Below are 26,032 nucleotides of genomic sequence, written 5' to 3'. Positions count from 1 at the left end.
TTTAGGAATGACACCATGTTTTTTATACTTTGAAGCTAACCCGTGGTATAGTGCTTATTAATGTGTAAATCTGGATTGAGACTAAAAAAGGACATACAGAAATACCATGTCTGTTGTCAGTCTTTTTTAAAAGTAGTTGTAATCCACCTGAGATGTTATTAGGGCTTACACAAGATCACACTGTGATATATTGCAACTTGAATACTTATCTCCCTGACTGCTTTTCAACCAGTAGTGAAAACTGTCCATCTGAAATACCCATCCAGAAAAAGTGAAGAAATGTATTTCTACATTTACTGTGGTTTCCAGTGCGTGCTGGTTGTCTGTCTTTTAGTGTGTTAAGGTAGAAACTGCAGATAATTGTCTCGTAACAACAGTGCACATACTGTTGCTAATGAGGAAATGCTTGTGTTTATATGCTGAACTCTGACACTGGCTTGTGGGGGTGAAGGGGAGCACAGCTGGTCACTAAACTCAACAGTGGATAGAGCAATCCGCCGTGGAGCAGAGTGTGATGGTAGGAAATGCATCTGCTCTTCTTTGTGTGACTTGGTAGTGGGTAGAGTGCTGCATTGGCTTAGCTTCAAACTTCCAGAAAGGACATAGCTATTGAGTATTCAAGCCAAAATGCTAAGTTATGAAAGAAAGCAAACGTTGTGCTTCAATTTCTGCTGGGTGCTGAAGCTGAGGAGCTGACATTTCAGCAGCAGAGTGATGTCTTCATAGAGATGATGAGTACAGGCTGAGTCATGTAATTTTCAGTTTCAAAAATTTAAAATTAATCTGCTGTACATAAAGTTTTTCATTGCTGCCAGCCCACTCTCAAAACTTAGTTTTATCATATTTGCCAGTGTAATTGCAGCAGTTTTGGCTGGCTTTTCTGTTTTTGTTTGGGTTTTGTATTTCTTTTTATAAAAGAGAAAAGTGTACATAATTTTTATAGCAACTCGCCAACAAATTACATTTAAATAGCCACAATGTCACCTTTATTTTGAATTACTATGCCATTTCCTTACAAACTTCAGGCTTTTCCTCTTAGCAAGCTCTATTGATAGCTAATTCCAGCTCATCAAAGTCCAAATGAACATTTCGTGGGTCAGTTACAGTTACTTTGAGGTTAAACAGTAATGTGGATTTTTTTCTTTTCTTTCTGGAATTTTTTTTTTTTTTAGTATTTTAAGCAAATATATTTAATTAAACATTCATATTTTGTTACAGGTCAGTAATATAAGGTGGAATCAAGTTTTAGGGCATTTGATTTTTACCTGAAATAAGGTACACCCATGTCTACGTGTCTGGATAATCAATTTGGGAAGGGAAGGGGAAGACATGTTTCTCTGAGCCTTATTCTATGCGGTATAATACCTGTTGAGCTGCTGTTTCTGAAGTGGGTTATATAGTATCTTTGTGCATCAGGATCTGTTGAGGAACAGTTAGAGCATGAGGTTGGATGTATGGAATACTCTTGAAATCTGCAAGACTGAGGGAAACAAGGGAAGATAATCCAGTCGTTGGAGATTTGGACTCTCCCGTGTTAAAGTTGCTTGTTGTGTTTCCATCACGGTTTTTCAAACAAAACAAATATGGGAGAAAAATCAATCTGGAGGAAATGCTAGCAGTAAGGATTAACACACAATCTTGCTGTTAAATTCTTTTGGCTCAGTCAACATTTTGGTTTATTTCTTATTTCACTTACTACAGTGGTTCTGTTTTCATCTCAAGTTATTTAGTTGTCTTAAATTACCGATGGTTCCATGTGGTGGTACCACCGTATATGACACAGCTGATGTGCCTGGGCAGTGTTTCCAAATTCGTGCTTGCTAGGCTCTGGCTGTTTCCTTCTCCTGTATACTGCTTTGTTTTGCCCATTCAGGCTTTCCTGTTTAGCTATGCTGGTCTCTGTTTCCGATGGGGTCCAACCTACTTTACCTTACCCTACCTACCTTACCCCGAGTAAGGTGAAGTCAGCTCTTCCGAAGTCCAGGATCTGTGCTCTGCTACTCTTCTTCCTCGCTCCCCTTAGGCTCTTATCCACCTCTGTTGTGGTCACTGCAGCCAAGGCTGCCATTGAGCATCACATCCCCAGCCAGGTCTTCCTGGTTTGGGAACAGCAGATCCAGCTGTGTATCAACCCTGGTTGGCCCGTCCAGTACCTTCATCAAAAGCTTATCCCTGTTGCTCTGTAACTTTACAATAAAGTTTGAAATAAAAATATATTTTGACTCTTAGATACTAAAATGAATCTTAGCTGATTAAAAAAAAAAAACCCGTGATATTGTATAGAAAATTGAATATAAATTGGTATTTTCTGTAGCCATTTGCTTTTCTGTGTAAAATAGAAACTTGGGACACCTCTTTGGATGGTGGTAAAATACAATAAAGGGGATTTCTTTGCACATATCAGTATTTTATGAGGCAAAAGCAGAGGCAGATTATCTGGAATCAACAAATTATTTTTCATGTGTGCTAAATAATCATGCGGGAGACATTCATTGAGAACAAGCTGGTAATACTTTCTGAAAGAAATTTCTGTGATAACAGTGACATTTGCCAATTTGGTCTTAAATTACTTCTTCCTTTCTGGTAAAATGTAGTTTGTCCCAATAGGGGTTACATACTTACTCTATACAGGATCTTTTTACAGAGATGAATGTTAGACTTGAAGGCCGTCTAGGTCAGGTTTTTCTTTTTCTGGTGGGTTCCTTTTTTTTTTTTTTTTTAATATCTGTCCTTTTAATGGAAAGGATTTGAAGAGGAAAAATCATGAAACAAAATTCAGCTTAAACTTGATTAGTTTACTGCCAAGTTTACACAAGAATTGTGTGTTATCTGCGGTTCACATTTTCAGCTGTAGCTTCCTCAATGATGTTTTAATGGAGGCTGGAAGAGATCAATAAATGGCTCACTGCCAGGAGGTATTGGCATCATACTAATGCAGTTTATGTGGTGATTCTTGCCTAAGTGTCAATGCTGAAGTATAAATAAATAACCTAACAGTTTCTGTGGGATTGAGACGTACATAGGTTAAATATCCTTATCATGTGATACCTTTATCTTTTGTTTGAAGCTTATCCATAATGAAAGATCCTCTTTTTATGATGCATTAGTGTTAAATATTAATTATCTTGTTTCTGATAATTTTAGTTTTCTATATATAAATATTTGCTACCAATGAGACTACGTAAAAGGCACTAGGGAAAACTTGACCTGAAAATGGGTATTTTTTACAGGCAATGATTATTAAATAGGGATGTAATATGATGAGGAAAGCTCTTTCAATCTGTTTGATGTTAGGCATCACATCTCAAGGCTGGTGGAGGAAGAACTGTGAAATGTTGTAGTACCACTCATTTAACCTATACATCCCCCATTGGAGATGAATGTGTGGCAGAAGTGAGCCTGGGTTAAAAGGCAGCTTTTGGGCTGCAGTTCTCTTGCCTCTTAACCACCACCAAACCTTTGTCTTCTTATGAAGTTGTCCGTATTTTTGTTAGGTCTTCTGTCTGATCTCACCTGACAACAGCACCTATGTTCCGGTGGTATATTAGTTGTACAGGAAGATGTATTTGTTGCCAATGGTCTCATCCATTATGTCTTCTTTTCTTTTTAAAATGTAAGCTTTTCATACAGCTGAGTAACAAATGGACTTTTGGTTGTTTTTTATCTTCCTAGGCAGACAGAAATTTCCTTGTTATCATCTTTGAGGGGGAAATCCAGATGTGTAGTTCTTGGTATCTTTTCTTAATCCTAACCCTCTTGACCAGGTAGGGCAGTAACAATTTTGTATGATGGCCACCCTCTTTTAAGAGCAACTGTAATTAATGTAAAGTGTTTCTTTTGTGTGACATAGGTTAGCTATCTTGTAGATGTGAAGTATGGAGTTCATTTGGCTTATCTCCAGAAAACAAACTCAAGGTTGTTTGTGGGTTTTGGATGGGTTGGGGTTTTTTGTGTACAGTATCTGAATCATCACATGGAGCCTTTTTTTTTTTTGCTGTTTTTAAGAAAAGCTGAGAGTTTTCCCACTGTATACTTAGCTACTTTTCCTACTGTTTAATATAAAGCGAAACTTAAGAAAACCTGTATGATTTTTATCATCTTAGCCTTTTTTTCTTACACAACTCATTAATACATTGTTTTTTAAAATGCTTTCTCTTATATATTGGTTGCTTCTGTGGTCTGTTACTTAAAGACTATTCAACTTTAATGTGAAATGATCAAGAACAGTTCTCTTGGAAGACTGATAGTTACTTGCATCCTACATACAAGCTACTGAGTGATGCTTTTGACAACCATATTATATATCATATTCAGAAAAATTAAAAAAAAAAGTATTTTCTGTTCTTTTTCCCATCCTTACCCCCCACCCTGACTTGATAAGTCTTGGTCCACTTGCTAAAGACAAGATTCACATACTAGGGAAAATGTCATGAATTGCTGGTATGTTTGGGGGGGGAGGGGCTTGTGTTCTGCCTTGTCATCTCTTGTTTCTTTACAACTTTAGCTTTTAGCAGCTGCTGTACACAAATTGATGTTGGTACCGAATTATTCCCCATGAAGTATGAACATTATTACTGTATACTGGGATGCAGGCTGTAAAATATAATAACATGAACAAAATGTAATATTGCATGCTGTCATTTTAACCAGACACCCAAATCTCTAGATATAAAATGAACTCCTTTAAAGTGAAGTTCGGACATCAGCACACCACAAAGTTGATTAATATCGCCTTCTGTCAAATAGTGTATCTCTCGGGCAGCTCACTGTAGATGCTAATCTCTGTTTTATTTTTAGCAAGCCATTAGTCTCACAGGGGAGAGTGGGAGTAATTGTCAAAGCTGGAGAAGGACTGCTATTAAACTGAATTGCTGTAGCAGGTGTTGGGTGGGATCTCCTTTGCTTTTATCAATTAGCAACTAGTGGCTTCACATTTTAAAGACATGTGAAAAGCAGCCCTGTCATGCCTTCCCTTTGGCATTGTTAGATTGGGTCTTTCGACAGGTATTCCTTTCAAAGTTTCTGGTTTTTGTCAACATACAAGAATTTGTACTATGTAAATCCTTTCACTAGTCTTTCGGTTAATTTTTTAGAGTGTTTTTTCTGTAGTGAACTGCGTTCAGCCTGGGCTTGCTAAGGAAGTGAGGCTTTTGTGGCTAGACTTGCCCATCCATCAGTCCCTTTCTCTTAGCTCTTCTCCCTCACTCCAAAAGGAAAAAAAAATGCACCAACATTTTGGATGTTAACAGGGTGCTGATTTCCATTGGTGACAGAGTTGTAAAGGTCTCAGGATAAACTGTTGTGAAAATTGGTGGTTAAGTAGAGGAGTCCAGACCTTCACTGAGAAACAGTGAGGTAAAACCTAGACCATAGTTGTCCTGGATGGCCAGATGTGCTGCTGCCTGTCGCTTTGCCAGGCAGTGTGCATCTGCAGGCTTGCTTATAGCTGTCGTGTTTCATGGTATGGAAAGGATATATGGATGTATGAACTAGGGAGAGGTGAGCACTAGGACTGTACAAATAAATGGGGCCTGTTGGTCTCAGTAACCATCAGTAATGTGAATCAGATCTGCAGGGAGGGAGGTGATGGGTTAGTTTCTTTCCATCCTGCACGTTGTCTTCATACCAGTGCTTGCTTTGTCCATCTTTTTCAGTCCACTTTGCTCTTCTAAAGCCAGTGGTGTTTGAGGAGTTTTTTCCTTCAATTATCCTGAAAGGTGGAGCCTACAGATTTGTTAAAACAAAGCTGTGGTTGCATAGAAGCTCCTCAGTTATCTTTGATTTAGCATTGTTGGGAGTCCAATTTAAAAACACCCCACCCCCCCCACCACCAACATAAAAACCACTGAGTTTAAGAAAGACAAGATAGGAGAAGAAAAGATCGTACAAAGGAAAACACGGGCTCCTTGCTTCGTGTATATCTACACCTAGTCCTGTGGTTTACCCAGACCGCTCCTTTTCTCAGTACTACAATCATGACCAATTGTATCTGACAGGAGACTTATGTAAATTTTATTGATTCCTTTATTGCTACCTTCACTGAGAAGCTTGTTACACACATGTAGATATTCAGGAAGCTCAGGGCAGCACAAGACAACAACTCAAAATAAACACAGTTCCCAGCAGGGGAGCTCTTAATCAAGCACTAAGTTGAGAAATCTTTTGCAGAGTGATGATCCAGCTCTTTTTGGCAATGGGATCCGACCTAATTAGGATTAATGCTCTCCTACAGATCATAACTGCCTCAACTTCTGTGAATGAAAAGCAGCTGTTAAAGCACTATATTCATTTGTTAAATAATTGGCCTGCAGAGCCAGCTCCAGGACCTTACATGCTATGAAATTCTGTAAGCTTTCAGTTTGTAAGGAATCATAGAAATAGAATTTAGTTTGGAAAAATCTGGAAGTGTAGGTAACGTTAGTACATTATTTCTTTTCTTCTTTCTGTCCAGTTGTCAGAGCTGTGGGTATCAGATGAAAATGTGGTTGATAAAGCTGCCCCTGTGTTGTGAACTTGGATATTAATCAGATGGCCAGCACAAGTTCTGTGCACTACTGAGATTTCACACATGGATGTTCTGAGGAGGATTTTAACGGTGCACAGGATTTGTGCTTAAATCTTCTGAATCTCTATAGCAAATTCTCTCTCGGTTACTAAACCAGGGCAAAAAATTTTAGTTTCATGCTGCTGTTCTCCAGTTTCAGTGGGTTTTTTTCCTCTTACTGTAAGTTCTTCATCCATGTAGCTATAAAGGTCTGAAATGCCACTGCCTTTTAAGAGCTTTCTTGTCTCCTGCCACTGAAATAGCGGATACCCGGTGATAAAAACAGTACAGGAATACTAAAAATTGAACCTAAAAATATAAGTGGCATCATATGTCCCCTATTGCTGCATTAGGATTTTTGTATCATTTTAATGTAGTTCTAATCACACATTGAAGTTGAAAATACACGTTTCATTTGGATTTTTTTTCTGAAACAGGTTGGTTTTGAACGTTGTCAAGTTTGTCAAATAATGTGAGTAATCAGGCGGAGATACTAATATTGACAATGCTTGTTTATCTATTGCAAAATACCCAATTTCAGAGTGCAAGACATACCTGATCCTTGAGGTTTCTTTAGATGGTCTAGTAAGAGGTTACTGGGCAAATGTGTGTTTTCTTTCTCTTTTCATATCTAGTGCATTCCAGTGCCTTATTTAGTAGAAGCAAAAAATCAATCTCAATTTGGAAGAGGAGATTACATTTGCAACTCATTACTTCATCTTTCAAATACGTGGTTGTCATGTTTTTATTTGGTTTTTTACTTGATAAGTGAATCAGAGTTGTTCTCTTCTTTGTTGTGAAGCCTTGATACATTCCAGTATGCACCCTTAGGAGAGAGCTGGCAAAGAAAACCATTTTCTGTGCAGGTTATCAGAGCCACTGATAAAAGTTTCTGTCTCTACTTCCCAGGAAACCCCATAGTATTCTTGATTTATTCATGCTGCGTGCACACTTGTATATGCCAATTGCATATCTACAGCTTGATTGTTTTGCTTTTTCTACTGAGGATTACAACTAAATCAGTAATACATTTTATGGATATAGAAGTCAGCTTTGGCCCTTGATTTTGGAGAAAAAGGAAATAACACTGTGGTTTTGAGGTAATTGGAAGACTGTTGAAAATAAATGTATGTAATTATACTGAATATACCCGCATGTATGTATGTTAGATGGAAGACTTGTGAATCATTTTACACTAGATTTTTCTGAGTCTTGCGTTAATGGTTGACTGTGTATTACTTTCTTCCTACTTACAAAGTAAAAAGATACAAAATGGACCCCTATCTTGGTGAGAAATCCATACTGCCAAGAAGCCTATTTTTATTTGGGCTAATGACTTAATCAGAGAAGCAATGCATAGTATGCTGCATACCACAGTAGTGTGTTCTCTGGCCAAAAATGTAGTCTGTTGGTAACAGGAGCCCCTTAGTGATGAACATTTTTTTTTTTTCTATTCACTTAAAGAATTTACTACCTATCTATTGCACTTCTTGTATGGCACAGCCTGCTGTACTTCTTGGTTTGGTTGTGCACAAAGTGATTATTTCAAGTAATTATTTGACTAAAAGGTCATCTTTGTTTTACTAAAAAAACCCCTTAAAACACTTTGTTTAACACAGAAGACCTGTCATCTTTATCCTGTTCCCACATTTATGTTTTAAAGGTTTAACAAGTTAGAGGATGACTTCTGTTAATTCAAGTTCTACCAATAAGGTTCTTTAATCTAGAAGACTAGAGTGGTATGAGCTGAAAACAAACCAATCCACTGTTTTAAAGCCAAGTGCTTATAAGCCTGAAGTTTGATTTGGACTTCATACCCTTTTAGTTCCTAGGTGCTTGTCATGACGATCTGCTCTCAAATAAAGACATTCTTAGTTGTTGACAGTGTGTCATAAATGAGTTTGCTTAAAAGGATCACCAAATCGTGATTTAATGTAAATTATTTACATTGTCAGTTCATGCATAAAAATACCGTGTTTTTTACTAAAGTGCTGTTTTCTCCTCCATTCTTGTTGCCAACATGTTTTATTTTGCGCAGGTATTTCAAGATATCTGGTAGTTCTCTGTATGTACCAAAGGCTTTTCTCTGCTTATTTTCTCTTCTGCTGATTAACTATTGATCATTAGCTGCAGGAATTATGTGCTAATACAGCATCTCTGCTGGAAGTTAGGCTGTTGATCTAAAATAATATTTGTTAGGATCAATACCCTAGAAATACAGCACTTTACTGCTGCCATTTCTCATTATCAGTCATCATCTGTTCAGACTACTCACTGGGTTGTTACACCCCTATATATTACTTGCAACTCAAAAAACAAATACTGTTTCTCACTGATTCTGTTTCTCACAAATACAGGTGGGGGTTTTTTTGGCTGGTCTATATAGAAATTCCTATATAGAAATGATGTTAAAGGTGTATTTTTGTGGTATTGTAAGTACATACATTTTAGCTGCTGTGCTGATACATAACTATTTCTGTTAAGAAATGTTTTTCTTATTAATATTTTAAATAGTTTTCTATTTAGGAACCTTTCATGCTAGATTTGACAAGTGGAAGGATGTATTCACACTCCTTCACAATTAGTTCTCATCATTTCTGCTTCTCAAACTTTTATTTAATCTCTGCACTGTGGGTTGCCTTCTTTGTAAAGTTCAATTTTGGGTCTCTGGTCTGTGTTCTTGATGCTTTTGTTTTCTTCTGTGGATATATCTTAAGGGAGCTCTGGCCACTTGTTTTTAGGGACACGTGAGGTAGGGATGGATGTGTTATTGTGAATGTGAGTTGGGTTCTGCGGGTATCACTAGTGCTGTGAGTTAATGTGCTGCAGCAGGAAGTGTATCAAGCTGGAAATACTGTCCGAACAATGGAAATAAATGAAATTGAATTACTGTACTTTAAACATTCTTTTTAAAGTTAATTTGATCCCTTCTGCAAATTCTTAAGTCAGATAGGATTACCTTAATTTGCTTTGGGTGTGTAATTTACATGAAAAAACACAGTGCTAAGAACTGAAAAATTAAAATATTTTTCCATTTGTCAAAAAATTGTTTTTGAATCTCTACTAGGAACATGAATACTTTTCACAAAGATTTCAGATGTAACCAAACTCAATAAAAACTTAATTCTCACAGGAGCAATAATCGTCATATTCAGTCTATAAAATGTAATGAACTGGAAAATTTTAGCATCATGTAACTGAGATTATTACATATATTCAAGGGGGTGTTCCTCTGTCATTCCCAAATGCTGTAATCTCTCAGTCATTGTTTGCAGGAGTAGTAGCGGGAGATCCATTGACTTTCTTTTCGCATGTATTAGCACTAATGCAGCATCCCAGTTCCTTTCTATGTGACTTTCATCCAGGTTATGTTCTGCTTTTTCTCTCTCACTGCGCTTTCTTCTTTTGCTCACATTCCACATACACTTCTGACTAAAATATTTTCTCATGCCATACTTGGAACAGATGACTTCTTGAGGTTAGGTAAAATAGAGTTGGGGGGGGTTGATGCGATGACTTTGTAAGAGTGGGAAGTTATGATACCGATTCTAAAACAATATGGTTTGAAAAATGGCAGTATCAGTCTGTTCCCAGTGCACTGTTTGCACAGTTCATTTCTAATATGTCAGCATCACAGTACTGTGGTATAGTGGCAGTGCACAGCTCTATAACATCTCCTAGCGTATGCAGATTTTTCAATTTAAGATAGGTACTGTTGATGATGTAGTTTGGCATATAATGTGCTTTTCACCTTGAGATCAAAGCTTTCCCTTCTGTTTTAGCAAGAAAGCTTTCACAGTTGGCTGTGATGAATGAATGGATGGGATAAATAACATTAAGAAGAAAAAAGCTGTTATGCTTCTGTCTTCCCCAGGCACATCCTTTTTGTCCTCTGTTTATTTTCTTATTATCCAGACTCTCAGACTGTTAAAAGTAATCTTGTACCTTTCCACTCTTCCGGATTTGATTTATATCTTCCTATTATCTCACATGGCTTTGCCCAAAGGTTTCCTGTTGGGGGGCTGAGTGGAGGGTGCCACTCACATTAGCTAATGTTAGCCTGGTGAGTGTGGTTTTGTAGACTTCATCTGTAATCAGTGAGGAGGGAGCCAAAGTCTCCTTTAGGGGGAAATTCAGAGAAGATCTGACTTTGATGCTTATGTTTTAGATTCATTAGGGTAAAGACAGACAAGGTTTTCAGGGAAAGAGCTTTCTGTTAGAGCAGTTGCTGTGATAGGAAAAATCCTCAAACTAGCTTTTAAAATACCGTTAGATGTAGTCCTCTTACTGTGATTGCATACATTTGCAAATTGCCAAAACATGAAAATGCTTATATTTTGTGATTTGACAGACAGTTGGGAATAGGTGACATCTGAGCAATAGGTCTTAAATGAATATTTTGAAGTCAGCTTAGTTCTGAGAGTAATTCAGTTTCCAGAAGCTGCATTAGTGTATACCTCCCCAAACCTGCTGTTGGCATCTCTTCCTAATATGTTCCTTAGCTTGGTGGTTTTTTTTTTTCCTTCCACAGTTTATTGGCTGCTCTGACCTAATGACCCTTTTTAAAAGTCATTTCAGTAGAGTAGCATGTTGATTTGGGGAGATAAATTTGCAAGACAGAAGTAATAGCTAAGTTTTTAATTCAAACTTATAGCCAATGTAAGTGTAACAGTCTTTAAGGGCTTTACTACTGCTTTTCATCTGAGATGGCAATATAAATAGCATCTATTCCTTTAAGCTAGTTTCTCATATTAATAAAACTTGATAGGTTAATAAATCTTCAGTAAGAACATAAAAATAGCTGTTCTGAATCAGCTGCTATATCTCTTTGTATGGAAGAGAAAGGTGGGAGCAAGCAAATAGTTATACATCTCATGGTATATTTTCCTAGTTTCTAGAAGTCTGAATGAAGAACTTGCTCAACTGCATGTTAAACTATTTGCACTTGAAGCCCTTAATGAGATTTTTTTTCTTACATGCATTTATCTGACTGCTTTTTCATCTAAGTTTTGGCATCCATAAGTAATGGTTATGAGATTCATAGTTGACTTATACGTACTTGTTGGTGGTTTTATAGAAATTTTATGTTTCTAGGGTAACAGAACTGCTTGTAATATTTCAGTTGACACACCACAATTTCGGAGCACATAACTCCACACTCCCCCAAGCTTCTTTTTGCATTTTGGTGCCCAGGAACATTGAACTAAGGTTGTCAGAGATCTGTCTGCAATATCTGCAAATGTTTCTTAAGTCACAAAAAGGTGATTAGGACTTATCACTCCATATGTCTAGTTAGGGAATGTCTCTTCTGTGTATTTATCAACCCTGAAGAAGCAATAAAGTGATACATGCAATTCAGTCATTATCAAGAGAGATCTCTGCAACTCTTTGCCTTCTGCCAGCTGTCGAATCTCTGCCCTGTTGAATCTTTTGTCACCAGCTCAGTTAACCGTACATAATCATCAGACTTTGGTGTCTTACTGTCTTTTCCAGATGATACACAACAGTGTTGAACTGCATGTTGCCCAGTGTTGGTAACCTCTCCTCTGTGGAAGTGATCATGTGAAAGTCCTTTCCCTTATATCCTGTCCTTATTTATTTAGCCATTCATGAGGCCTTCCCCTTTCATCTTCTAATGGTCCCTTTTTCTTTCACAGTCTTTAGCAAGCTTGTCTTTTAGAGGATTTAGGAAATCGGTCACATATGAAACAGATGTGTCTCATACTGGATGATACCTTGAAAGAATTGTGACAGATCTGCAAGGCAGGACTTCTCTCCCCATTACATCATTCTGTTTTGATAAATTAATTTTGGCAAAATTAATTATTGTATTTATTTTTCTTATCCTTAGTGCAATGATCACATAGGAGACTTGCAACAATTTTTGACCAATCAGGAGTATCCTGGGTAATATGAATGCCTTGTGAGAAATCTTAACCTATGTTATATTACATTCTGAAACAGTAATATTTTCGGTTGCTTTCTTGATGAATCTTATCATTGCACTATGAAGGAGTATGAACTATATGTAAACAGTTGAATTCTCTCAGGACTATGAATTCTTCTTAAACTATTTGTCATGTTAGACTGTAAGAAAGGATGAATTTCAACTGTTGTTCTGTGAACCAAATATAGTAGGGTGAGTTGCCTTAAGCAGTTGTTGCATCTTTAATAAAGATTAAAATGAACTGGAAACATCTTGTCTGGCTGTAAAAATTCTCTGGTGATATTTTTACAGCAACAGTTTACAAAGAACAGACACTTAATTATGTATGTGAAGAAGTCTAAAGACTCAAAAAAATCTGTTTTGCTCCAGTGCAGAATTTCTGCCTTCCAGTAACTATATTTTTTGTTGTATTCAGAAAAAAAAAAGAACTTTACTCCCTCTTCTGACATAATGAACTACTCAAGAGTATCAGAAATTTAATCTTGTTTAATTTCAGAAAGAGATTATTTATTCATCATAGCTTATATGTTTGAAATTTACAACTAGAATGATTGCTTATCCTCAGTGGAACTTCTGGCAAGTCTGTATTAATGTACAGGTGAGCAGAAATTTATCTAAAAGCTTTAATTTGAAGAAAACTAAATATTTTCTCTATAAAAGTATTTTGAAGTACTCCTGTGATCTTGGGAATCAGTGCTCACCAAGCAGTTTTAAAACTGTGTCTTTGAGCCATCTCTCACTACTCAAAAAACAATTTTTTGCCTCACTGAATTTGGCAAATGACTGCATGGTTAGGATGAAGGACAAAGAAAAAAGTATCTGTAGAACTAGCTGTACAATGTTTTTAGGTGTAACGGCTTTTTCCTGCATGTGACCCACTCCAAACAGATTTGTCTGTTGTAATCTCATTGCTATGCTCATGGTAGGCTTGCAGATTAGAGGAGGTTTAGTGAGGGTTACAACCCAAATTGAGCTGATGGGGTCTGATTTTTCTTTTTTTTTTTTCTTAATTTTTCCTTCTCTCCCAAACACATATGTGCACACAAGTTAACATAGTTACACTGGCATCTTTGTGTAAAATCCTGAGGACTTAAAATTCTATATGTATTGAAGAGGATTTCCTTCAGTGAAAAATTGTGTTTTGAGAGCGCTGGTTTCCCCATCTGTGTGAGTTCGTTGTCTGCTGGAAATCTCCCTTCTCAACAGGCCTGTGGAAATTCCGAAATTTGCCCCCACTGACAGCGAAGGGCTTTTGTTCAGTCTCATCTCCCGAGACATCTTTCATGTTTCTGCGTAGATTCAAAGCCTGTGGCTTGACACCACTGTGGCTTACTAGTGAAATAATGGTAACACAACAGAGTTCTTAAAAGTATGTAGAATCTGAATTTTTGAAGTCTGCTGCTGTTGTTGCTGTCTCTCTGCGCTCCCAAAGCACACCAAGTGTGACATTACTACATTTGCCTGTATTCAAACCCCCTGTTTAGGGGGTAGGTTTTGCCAAAGGATGCTTGTCAAAGTATCTGCTGCTGTCATAACCAAGGGGAAATTTCGCTTTATGATGAAGACCTTAATGGTGCTAACATCACACTGGTTACTGAATCGGCTACTGAAATTGTCATAAGACACGAGCATTTTTCTTAAAGGTTGTCCCCAGGAAAAACTCTGTATTCCAGTACAGAAAGATGAGTTGCTTTCAACAGTGATGGTATCATCGAGCAAAGTTTCCTTAATGGAAGGAGGTATAAAACCATTTAATCTTTACAGGGTGAGATCAAGACCTAATTTATCTTGAAATGTGACAAGCTGATTGTAGAGTACAGGTATGATCCCTTTCTGATCAGAAATCCTACCAAGAATTTATTTGCAATGCTTCACAATTGCTGACATTTTCAAGAAGTTTTCAGATATTGATCTGCCTAACAGATAGTATGTGATACTGATAAAATTCCTGTTTCAGAGTAATAGAAGAGTATATAAAAACCAAAAAAGAAAGTGTGCATGCTTAAGAAGATGCAGCCCTGCAAATTGAAGAACGCACATTTGGCTTCAAAGTACTGTTTGTGTTACTAAAAACTGAGAAATCCTAGCAGGGCCTTCAGCTTGTGAACAGGAGACGTAGCTCCAGCTGGTGCGGTGGGAATCACTTCAGCTCTGTGTGAGCGGGGAGGTGCGTTAGCCTTCAGAGTCTGCTTTCTGCAGCGGCTCTGCAAGGGCCTGGGGGTTGCGGTGGCAAGCGGAGCTGAGGAGGATGCTGCAGGTGTCACCATACTCTGCATAGGGACGAGCCACAGCCTTTATACTGATGGATAGTTCAAGCCGATTCCTGTGGTTTCAAGTTGGCTGTTAAGGCTTTTACAAAGCCGTGCATGGCTCAGGGAGGTCACCCCGCAACGTGTACGCCTCAAGGGTGAAAACTGATGCAAGAACAGTATTTCTCTTTTTCAGAAAGCGTTAAGAAACATTCTTTCTGAACTGTTATCAACGTGATTTTATATAATGAACTATAATCAGAAATAGTATGCTGGGCTGATTAAGGCTGTTGATGCAATGAAACAGGAATACACCCACACATGTACTTTCTGTAGGTAATTTGCTTTTGAAGGTTTAGTATTGGAATCTAAATGATTTTAAATCTGTTTTCATTTTCTAAAACGTTTTGCATGCATGTAAACCAGGAACAGATGTAGATATTTCCTTTTACTGACCATGCCTGGAAAAAAAAAAATCATATGACCAAAAAGGCTTTTGCATTGTACTTCCTTAGTTTTTCATGCAAAAATCTGAAGTAGACATGCTGGACTATGGGATTCAGTTAGAAAGAGGTAGGTTTATTTTTCTTGTTTCTGCCAGATATTGTAGCCCAGCTTATAGAAAAGACAATAAATCTTCTAAAGAATAAATTCACTGGTCTTGGGCTGTAAGGACAGTTGGTAAAAGACACCTTTAGTGTTGTGAAACCTGAGGTGCACCTGCATGGACAGGTGGGCAGGTCAGACACACACAAGTTTACTTACACTTTGAGATAACCAGCAACATCCGACCATCCACCTACATTTGCCTCTTAAAATTTAAGATGTCTGGATGAAGTGCCAGTACTGCTGGCATATGTGTGCTTGTAGTAGACTGATTCTTATTTAAATTGCAAAGTGTGTTTTTTAGGTGTCAGTGCCACCTTGCTTGCTCTTTTCAGTTTGTATCCTGCTTTGCCAGCTTGACTGTCTGGATTCGTGACCAGAATTGCTTATGTTACTTCTCCCTAGTATTGCAATTTGGCGTAGGTTGCTTTACACAATGGTTGGGCCCAAATTTTTACAATCAGTCCTTGAGAGTTGATGTATATAGCCAGCTAGGTATCATTTTCCCTTTGTAGTTACTGGAGATAACTGTGTCTTCAGCCGGGTGACTTGTATAGCTATCTTTAAATTTAAAGTACTGCCTGTTTGAATGTTTTCAATTGCTTTTATTATATAGTATATATTAGAACTATAGAACACGATGTACCTACATCATCAAAGCAAAGGGTGTCATCTACCTGTTGGTCACTGCTGAGATCTGCAGAAGAGAGCATTTCAAAATAATGAAAAACCTTTTCTCGGTTTTCAGCATGTAGAGTTATTCCTCTAGTTAAGTCTTCTGAAATCCCACCTGAACACCCACTCATAGCACAGTGCTTTCAAGAAATGAATCAACCGAAATATTTATATCTAGCATTATTATTTTCTAAATCATAAATGTTGCAATTGTGCAGCATGCAGATTTCTGCTGAGTAACTGTATATTTTTGCAGGTAATCTTTTTTCTTTTTCCACATTGTTTTATTCATGCTTATTAGGATTTGAAGCATTTTAGATGTAGAAGAATAGTTTAGGTACAACCAGTCTGGCTTTTGTCTTGTGTTCGTGTGTGCATTCCCATATACAATAGGAGAGTGTCATTAAGATACTAATTAATTTAGCAAAGTACAAGGCTTCTGTAGTTTTACTGTATTCCCTGCTAGGTTTTTAGTGCTGTTTACTGGTTTATCTATCAGTCTTTTGCATTTCACACTGAAAGCTTCAGACATACCTTTCAATTTTTAAGGTGATATCATTAACAGATGTAACACACTTTATTGCCAGGTGCCTAGTGCTCAGAAATCAATTTCAGTTGTTTACAGATCCCATCTGTATTTTTCTGATAGGTTTTCATACCCAAAACATTGGTGAATGCTTGCTTAAGACAGTGTTTCTTTTAGTCTTAAAGTTAAAGGACCCTGGAAGTACCAACAGGAAAATTAACAAAAGCCATATAGAGTCCTATGTGGAGGTTGAGCTGTTTATTCTTTTATAGCCATAAAGATGGTGTTTTGGAAAACAAATGTGTAGTACATGTGGTTGTCAAAGGATGGAAAGCTCTTCATATGTGTTTTCTCAAAAATAGCAAAGTGAATTGTCCCCAGGGACCTCTGATGTCATGCCTGCTTATGTTATATAAGAGTTAAAAACCTAAAAGCTTTTTTTTCCTGGTGGATTTATGGTGCCTCATAAGTTTAGATATACACAGCATGTGTGTCAAATGGTAACCTAAGATGGTTTTCCTTTTTGGTCTGTGGGATGATCCCCATGCTTAGTTCTGAATGAAACCAAACATAGTAAATATATTCCTTCGTCAAGGTTTGCAACCTTTTTAGTTCAGCAATATCCATTATATTGGAGGGCTGAGAGGTGTTGCCATAAGCACTACTTAAAGAATATGTAGTGACTTACTGAATTGGTTGCCATGCCTTCTAGATGTACAACTTAATTGTCTGAAGAAAAATGTTATTTCATGACGTTATAGATTTTATTTGCATGTATGCATAAAGTAGACTTCAGAAAACACAAAGCATGGTTCCAGAAAGAAGATTGCACCCATTCAGTTTCCCCCTTTAGGGTGGAATATATTGGAGAAATTCATCACACAGTAATCATCAACATCAGTAAAATACTGGTCTAGATGTTTGCTAATGTTAGTAATTTAGAATCCTTTGCCAATTAATACAGAACTAATTTTTAAGCCTGTTCTAGTGAAAGGACACCAGAGTCTGGCTTGTAAAAGGGACTGCTGTTTGTGAGTTAAATGATTGCAGGAAAAGTATGAAGCTGATGGTCTAAGAGAAAAAATGAAAAGAATGGAAAACATGAGAAAGTGAAGAGTTGCTGGGAATTATTTTTGTTTTCATATAAAATCTGTTGCTCTCTAATTTTTTTTATCTTCTAAGATCACTATCTAAATAAGAACAGTTATAACTTTTTTCTTTAAACCCTCACTTTTAACCTACCCTGAGGGCATTTTATTTCTTTTGATTTTTTTTTTATTCTACAGTTTTAAATCAAGTTCTTTACACCAGTATTCTGTTGAGGGTTTAAAAGTGTAGTAATACAAAGCTTGTAATTTTATAAAAAGTAAACTGGCATGTTGTTGAAAAAAATATTAATGAGTTTTCAGGTTCTTTTCCAGAAGGATTTACAGTGGAAGGCTGTGGAGGTTTCTGCTGAGTGCCTTTCAGTTTGAATGTTCCAGTTGTCCACAATCATAAAAGAAAAAAAAAATTCAAAATATTGTCCAAGGTTTTGCTTACAAGTGTGCATCCTCCTTTAAAGTTTTTAATTTACTTCCTTTCTTGGTGTTTCACACTTGACTGTATGTGGCAGTCTCCTGAAGCAGAAGCCACTATACTTCTTGCAAGGATTATTTGAGGATTACATACTTCCCTATCTGTTCAGACACATGAACTGTTAAACAGATCTCTCTTACTCTCTGTAGCCCTTGTATGACTTTATAGTCTGGACTGTGATTTTCGGTATCTTAATTTTTATGCTGTCTGTACTTGACCAAAGTTTGAATGATCTGAATACCTAATACACTTCTACTGTGGAGCCTATCCCAGGTTATTAGGTTCTGTAATTCAAAATTTCCTGTAGAAACATACAATGAAAATTTGGTGGCATTAGGTTTAAAATTGTTTGCTTTTCTTAATATAACAGTAGTGAATGCAGATTGATGAAGTGTATAAACCATTAGTAGTTGTGGGAACAATTGTTTAAATGACGTCACGACTAATTACAGTGTGTGCTTATATTTATGTACTTTTGTCTACAGTATACTCAAACTTGCTTTCAAAAGCATTCACAACTTGTGTGTAAATATATGTAGATATATGTATACAAAAATATTCATGGTATATGTACCTACACACAGAATCAAGACACCTTTTTTAGGGGAAAATACTTTGTGTATGCTATCACAAAAGAATACCATTTAGACCAACAGACCTTTTTAATAGGTTATACGGAAGGAAAATCTTTTTTCTAGCCATCTGCTTTCAAAATACTTTATTTCTATAGTAGTATTGAACTTTGTTTTTTCACTTAGTGCTTCATTTTATCTGTATAACTTCTAATAGCTTTCTGTTGTTTTTTTCTAATATGCAGGAATTGGAACAGACTCGAGTCAATAATCTGCTTTGTGTTGTCAGGCCAGTAGATAAGGCAGCAAATTCATTGAACAGCTATTAGTTATTTGGAAGCTTGAAAAAGATTGTTTGCTTGATGAGATGCTCAGCTGTCTTTTGAGTGGCTTTTGCTGAGAGAGGAAAGCATGGTCTGAAATTCAAATGGATGGTGTCTGTTCTACTCTGGTGGGGGCTGCTGCATGGCAGAGGTGTCCCTGGGTTGAGAAGGAAGGATTGTAGAGGGCAATAGCTGAGAGTGCCAGCAGCTGGGCTTAAAGTGAGAAGATGGTATGTGACTGGGTGCTGAGGAGGCCTGGGGCACAGGTGAAGGAGTGATGGTGATGCAGGAATTGGGAACAGCTCATGTGGGTATTGAGTAATAATCTCCCTGCTCCTAATTCTCCTCTCCAGTGCTGGAGCAGTACTTTTAAAGCAGGAGCAGAAGTTGCAGGAGTGTGTTTAGGAATGCGTGTGAATATGAAACACTCTAGATGGTTAATACGGGGGTTGCTGGGAATAAAGCCTATTAATTTTAGGTAAAATTTAACTCTCACTTCTGAAAAGCTGCTTTTGTTTCTCCCTTAAACACATGACTCTGTGATCAATCAGCCTATGGAGAAATGGTATTCTGTGGAGGTTTGAGAGCTGGGTGACTTTCCTGAAGACAGTAGAACAGCTCCTTGCAACTCTTTTGCCAAATCACGAATTTAGGGCGAAGCAACTGCAGTGATAGAGCAAAGAAATAAAATGGTGTTGGGAAAAATACTTTGAACACTATCAAAATGATGGGTTTATATTTTTTAATAATCCTATTACCAAATTAGGGACCTGTCATTAAAACAATTAGCTTTGAGTTGCACTCCAAACTACTTAGAAGCAACTGGAAATTTAAAAGTAGTATGTGGAACACTCTTTCCCCCTCTTCCAGACTGAAGTCTCTTGCTCAGCTCTGATGTTTGTGGGATGCGATGAGGTGCGTGGCGATGACTGTGACTGCTGGCACTAGCATGCCAAGTGTGGCCAGCAGGAACATGGCGGGTAGCACAGCACAGAGACCACAGGCTGAGCTCTGTCTCTGGGTTGGTACCGAAGCTATGCCAGAAACAAACTTGTGGCTGGGCTGGAGGAGGGTGGTGGCGAACGAGCCTTGGTGCTGCAGAAGTATGAGCAAAGATGCAAACCTCCGGAAAGTGCATTCGTGGTACTTACCGTAATGTATGGCGATGTGCTGAACTGTACCCATACTGGCAAGTATCAGCCCATTTCCTTTGGGGTTTGTTCCTTGGTCTGGGTTTTTTTGTGTTTGGTTTTGGTTTCTGACTGTTCATAGGTCAGAGTCTCACAGTATCAGAAGTTAGTCATTGATTAACTTGGGCTCTTTGCAGGTAAGTAACTTTTACAGGAGTCCACACACCAGAGAGAGCAGTCTGTTTCTGGAACTATTACCTAGGGATGCAATATATCAACATCTAGAAACACAGAAGAGAAACATGTCTTTGGAAAAAAAAAAAGGGCGGGGGGGTGAGGGGGTGTAAGTGGAACTCTTCTATAGTTGCTAAAAATTTACTTTCTTGAGAGGTGGTATCTGGGAACTAGAATATTTTGCTCTCATGTTTTGGCACTGGTTTAGAGTTACTTCCTAGAGAGCAAGCACTGCTATCAAAAATATTGTTGTTAACAATCTCAGACCAGTCATAGAATACAGTATAGCATCCAGTAAGGTTTGTCAGCATCTTTTTTTTCAGATTGTGTAAGTTAGCTTCTGGGAAAGGGATTCTGCATTTGATTAACTGAGTGACACTGGTACCAAATTGGAGCATGAGTGTTGAAGTAGGAATAAGCATGTGCAGTACCTTTTCTCTCTCTCTCCCTCTCTGTCTCAGTTAAAAGGAATTTTAAAAGGTTTGTTTCAGCAACAGTTAACTTGTACACTTGAGTATTGTGATATCATTGTCCTGATTAATGGTTACAAAAGTGATGTGAAAACAGAGGACACAGTTCTGGCTTGAGATGTTGTGGTGTTTACATGGAGAATAATGAGTAGGAGATCATAATGGAGAAAATGTGCTGAAATGCACAGGTATGGAATTACTGTCCCCTGTGTTCATATATCTGTCTCAATTTGATAGCTTTTATTGTGCTTCATTTAACATCCTGTTAGGTCATGAACATTTTACCACAGACTGCAAGTGAGAATGATTATTGAGTGTGACTTCATGGTCTTCTGCGCAGGGAGGCCAGCTGGTTCATTGTACTCTGAGCCAACGGACGGCTTGTGACTGTGTTTAGCAGGGCTCATAACCTGAGGGAGCAAATTTTGCCGAGTGCCACAGTGCACGAGTTCAACCTTGGCACCCCTCTCTAGTGACCTCACACCCTCCAGTTATTTCCCATGTGGCAGAGCAAGCTTGTCTTTGTAGAAAGGCATGCTGCAAGAGCATAGAAACTGATGGGAGTAATTCACATTAATTACTATTACATCTTAAAATCAATGTAACTTTGCCTAAGTACATATATATATACACACACACAAAGTTCATAGTAGTGTCAGCTTCTTCAGCAGAGAATGAAGTTAAGAATAAAGCACTATTAAATCTCTGCAGATGAGGTGATCTACTGAGTGATCGTTGTGTATATGGCAACAGATGTCACTCAGTTTCTTTAGAGCAAAGGTTTTCTTTTGAGGGCTAGGGAGCAAGGAAACATTCAGAGAAAAAGGTAGAAACACAGACTTGCTGACATGTAGATTAGTGACAAATTTTGTAGGTAACATAAATTGGGGAGGTGGGGGAAGAAGAAAGAAGAGTTAAGGGAAATCTTGTCTTTCATCCTATGCAGAGCTGATAATTGTCACAAATACAGCTAACACAAAACCAGCAATTCCTCTAAGTGTAACAAAAATAAAACTGATAAGCTAGTAAAATACCAAACACTAGTCTTCAAATAGCCTTTCAGTTGATAAAAACCTTCCTCTGAAAAATGAACCCTTTAAATTTCCTCCATGTGTAATGATATAAGTAATCCTAGGAAGAGAAGAATAAAGTTAATAATAGGTAACCACATAAAGCCAAGTATTTCTAAAGATTAAATTGAATTTTTCTCTTCTGAGGAATTAATTTTATGAAATTAGACATTATTTTGTACATATAATAACTTAATTGGCTGATAAATTAACACACACACACACACACCCATTTGATCAGTGTATAATTCAGGTAAGAATTTGTGAAACAAATAGATAAGCTTTCGTATATAAATTATTTTTCATTGTTCTCATTTCTTTTTCTGGTTTCAGCGGAGCTGCTAGTTTTCAGGTTTTATGGCAATGCCAGTTCTTTTCCCAGTAATAGTAACAAGGGTTACTACCAGTAACGTGTGTGTGTTACACTGCATTTCACAAGTTGGCTAAATTTCAGTAAACCCTGTGGAATAGAGATGATTTTACACTTTTAAAAACTATTCGCGTGTAAAATGTTATTCTGAGCTCCTTATCCTACAGTTTTCAGTATTTTAAAATATCCTTGGTAATATGTTTCACTTACCATCCTCTTATATTTTATTGTTCAGGGTGGGGTGGGGGAGTGGTATGGAGGCCTAGCAAAAGTGAGACTTCTCTGGAATATGAAAACAGATTCCTTCCCTCCCAAATTTTTAATTATAAAATGCCACTTTTTAATGAGGGCTGATGGTGATGTATGAAGTCTTTCCTCTGGAATATTATGAATCATAAATAATTTGGTGCCCTGTAATCTATCTGTGTCAACATCAGAGCATTAAGATCATTAGCATCTGTGATCCTACAATCTGAAGTCTCAGCATGTTCCTAGCAGATAACAGAGTAATTATTAAATCTCTTTGAGTAAGACTTGGTTGTGGGTAAAATCACTACTTTGTGAGGAAAAAGAGCACAATCCCACATAAACTAAATCTAGGAAAAACTATCATAGAAGGTCTCTGAATTGATGCATTAAGCTTGATCTATTTTCCATTCATCTGAACAAGCAGATGTTGAATTATCTTATTTGGCTACCTGAATCAAAGATAGAAACTGATTAGTGTGCTGTAGTTTAGGCTTTTTTTACTACCCTGAGTTGACTGGAGCGAGACATTTCTTCTTAATCAGCTGCTTCTGTTCGCTTCTTTGTAATCCAGAGGCCTCTGGATGAAATCTTGACTGGTAGGTCTTCATTTTCCTGGTGGCTAATATCAGTCATGAGGAAGAAGAAATCACAATCTCTTGACCTAACTGTCTTTTAAGAGTGACGTAGGACTGCAAAACTATCTTGGGATTTGTTTACAAGGACCTTTTTCAGTTTGATTGGAATGGTCCTATGTCCTACACCTGGAACCCTGATTTTGGAGGAGGGAGCAAAGTGAGGACAGCTATAAATAGAAAGGGGAAGAATGAAAACAGGTTTGTCTGTAGCTCATTTTGAGTTGAGAATTGACAAAAGGTCCTCTGGTGCTGGTAAAAAGCAATGAGTAAACTTTGTCCTATGGATTTGAGACCCTTTTTGAACAGATCCTTGGGCTGCTTTACTAGTTATTGCATCCAATATGATAAGCAGATCATTGGTTTTTCCAAGCTTTATTCTCTTAACTGGTTTTTATTTGATATAATTGTTACTAGATTTTCATGGACCTCTTTGTAGTTTTTGCATGTGGTTTTAATTTACAACTTTTCGTATGTAGCCATTTATCTGAGTATTTTGTTGGTCTCCTCAATTAGTTCAGATTAAATGGAGAAGCATATGTTTTCTTGGTTATGCTAGCTTGTCCTCACCATATTCTTTTCACATAGATATTCATAGCTCTGCCTTGAATTATATTTTTTCTATAGTAACAAAATAGGAATAGCTACTCTTCACAATTACTACTCTTGTCTTTAGAAGTAGGTACCATACTGTCTTATCTTGCAGTTGTAACTAATTTTAATAGATTACATATTTTGTGTTAGCAATTCTGCTACTTAATATTTAACTTCCTGCAGGTATTCCAGTTCATAATATCACTGATGGTCATTCAAATAAAGTGCGATTCGCCCTGTCTTTAATGCTGTCATGTTTTGCAAGTAATGAATATGAGAAAATGTTAAAGTACAGATTGCAGTTATTGTTCCTTTCCTATTAAATCTGATGACCAGTGTACCCAGAGTCTATACTTTAGGAGTTTTTAATGTTATCAAATGTTGTATTTTCACTTTATTTTGATTGGAGCTAATTGAACCTTTTAGATCAGACTGTTAGATCTCAAATTAGAAAACCAGGACAGGAAGGTCTAGGGAAACAACCACAGACAGGTAGTTAAAGTCTCCAGAAAATTTGACGTAAGCGATTTAATTCATGTAGACACAGGCAAGGGGTGGAGTTCAGTTCTGGAGTTCAGAGTATGATATTAACTGTTACCTTAATCATTTATTGTCTTATTTCAGCTGCTACAGCAGATGAAGTAGGACAGTTGCAAAAACCTGTAAAGCATGAAACAGCTGGTCCCCAGAGTGAGACATCCTTAATGCTGAGTCAAGGAACAGCGAAAGTATTTCCTTTGGAAAATGTGTTGTGTGGTCACGTAACTAACAACATACAAAAGATCACGAATAGGTTCCACAGACTACTTAGTTATATTTTTTTCACATGTGATTCGATGTATGTTTTTATATATATCCTTAATTATTTAGGATTGTTGTTTTGGAAATTTTTAAAGGAAAAATAATAATCTGAGATGTGGGTGAAACTGGTAGCATTTGGATGCTTGTATGGTTAACACCAAGCTTGGGAATTGTTAGAGCTGCTGTGTGAACTTCTGCCCTTAAGTTAATGAGAAACTTGTACTAGTAGGTTATCTGTTCCTGTAAGGAGCAGCGCTTGAGGGGGAGGAGATGTATACTTTGCTTTGAGCGATACCGACAGTGGAAGGGGAATGGTGAGGGTCAAAAATCTTGGCTTTCATTGCAGGCGGTGAAGAGGAGTATGTGGTAGTGGACAGTTGTACTTCTGCCTGTTTTATGTTCCACCCTCAACTTGACTCTTCCTTCGCTATCACTTTTAGCCTGTTTTCCTCCTGCCCTAAATCCTTATCAGTTTTCATTCTACTTCCTTCCATTCTGCCTATAAACTGAGCCTGCATAGCTCTGTAGAAAGGGCTATGCAGTGTTCCCATTTTGTAGAGCTTATTGCATAAATGATATTTGCTACAGCATCGTTGAAAAGCATAGACAGAACATTAGGTTATGTGATGGCACACAGTGTTTGCATTCTTCCTTCCTTGATCTGATTTGTTCATGAAGTTGTTTCACCAGCTTGATCAGTTCTTAGGCTGGAGAGTGTTAGAAATTAATAAAAAGTTACAGCTGAAAATTCTATAGTCTTGCAACAGCTGCATGAATAGATTGCCTTTCTAAAGGTGTTCTAATTATATAGGTAGAAAAAACTTGTTTCAGCAGTATCGTTGTAGCAGAATTACAAGGAAAGTAACTGTGCTTATGTAAATGGCTGTGCAAATACAATAATAGCGTAGATCACTCGCACCGTTCTAGATATGTGCGATGCAGTCAGCTTACATTTTAAGTATCCCTTATGTGTTCAGCTTTATATAAATAGCAGCTATTTCAAAGAGGTGCTGTCTATGGCAAGTGAAGTTAAAACAGGCTACCTTTGGAGACAGAAAGTGCCCTGGCTTGATATTTAATTAGTGTGGAGCAAAGTACTCCATAGCTTTGAGAAGAGACTGCAGAAAGTACTAGTTTCCCTGGAAGCATTAGAAAGCTTTGATTTATAGACAATACTGCATTGTTAACACAGTGCTGGTTCAGCAGCATTTCTCTGCACACATTTGACAAATATTTAAAGGCCACATTTTGTGTAATTGGTTCAACCTTTGAAAATTATTAACTTCTTTGTGTTAAAGGATGTACACAGCAATGCAAGATTTTATCTTGACAATCACATGCTTTTGTCTTCTACCAGCAAGGATGTACTTGTGGATTTTTTTTTTTTTTTTTAGCTCCTCAAAGGGGTGGTATACTAAATGCTTTGTAATCACTTTGGTACTGATGAGGTATGGGAAGGCAT

General features: G+C 37.4%; 1 protein-coding gene across 7 annotated transcripts in view; it reads left to right on the top strand.

The window, feature by feature from the left end:
* Nucleotides 1–26,032, top strand: part of SIPA1L1 (signal induced proliferation associated 1 like 1) — a 222,312-nt gene that overhangs the window by 115,929 nt on the left and 80,351 nt on the right. The gene's annotated exons all lie outside the window — the stretch shown is intronic.

The sequence above is a fragment of the Strix aluco genome, chromosome 4 (assembly GCF_031877795.1).
Source record: "Strix aluco isolate bStrAlu1 chromosome 4, bStrAlu1.hap1, whole genome shotgun sequence".
NCBI lineage: Eukaryota > Metazoa > Chordata > Aves > Strigiformes > Strigidae > Strix > Strix aluco.
The sequence above is the reverse complement of the archived record's forward strand: the minus strand, read 5'-3'. Positions and strand labels throughout refer to the sequence as shown.